This window comes from Paroedura picta, chromosome 14 (assembly GCF_049243985.1).
Source record: "Paroedura picta isolate Pp20150507F chromosome 14, Ppicta_v3.0, whole genome shotgun sequence".
In the NCBI taxonomy this organism is placed as follows: domain Eukaryota; kingdom Metazoa; phylum Chordata; class Lepidosauria; order Squamata; family Gekkonidae; genus Paroedura; species Paroedura picta.
Window position 1 is genome coordinate 36,981,001 of NC_135382.1, and position 985 is coordinate 36,981,985.

Here is a 985-nt window from a genome sequence, read left to right on the forward strand (position 1 = left end):
CCCACAACAGACTCCCTGTGGGGTGGGTGAGGCTGAGAGAACCCTGAGATTACTGAAGAAGAAGAGTTGGTTCTTAGATGCCGCTTTTCTCTACCTGAAGGAGTCTCAAAGCGGCTTACATTCGCCTTCCCTTTCCTCTCCCCACAACAGACACCCTGTGAGGGAGGTGAGGCTGAGAGAACTCTGATATTACTGAAGAAGAAGAAGAGTTGGTTCTTAGATGCCGCTTTTCTCTACTCAAAGGAGTCTCAAAGCAGCTTCCAATTGCCTTCCCTATCCTCTCCCCACAACGGAGGGAGTTGAGGCTGAGAGAATCCTGATATTCCTGCTCGGTCAGAACAGCTTTGTCAATGCTGTGGTAATCCCAAGGTCACCCAGTTGGTTGCATGTGGGGGAGCGCGGAATCGAACCCATCTCGCTAAATTTGAAGTCCGTACTCCTAACCACTACACCAAACTGGCCCTCCTGATGCGTGCGCACGCGTCTTGAGGCAATTTGCAACACTTGAAATAACAGCATTATTATTGCATTGCCTGTTCTTAATCTTGACAGTATTTCCTTCCATAAATTTATTCATTTACTATGGCTTTCTTAGGCACTGCCCTCTCGGGGGGGGGGGTGTCCTGCGGCAACTTGCAACACTTAAAACAACAGCATCATAAATAACCGACGCAATCAAAGGCTACATAAAACATTAAAATATATAACTCAGCCCAATACCACTAACGAACCGTCCCAGAGCATCCGCTTAACCTCTGAAAGCCAACCAGAAGCCAGTTCTGCAGGGCATGGGTCACCTGAGAACAAAGGCTGGCAAACAGACTCATCTGTAGTCCGGGCTCGAATTCTGGGCACTGTATTTTTAAGGAAGATGTCAAGTCCTTGGAAAAGATTCAGCAGAAGGCAGCGATGCTGGCTGGGGAAATCTGAAAAACAAGTCCTAGGAGAAAATGATCATCACTGTCTTTATTTTCATCTCCCGCTC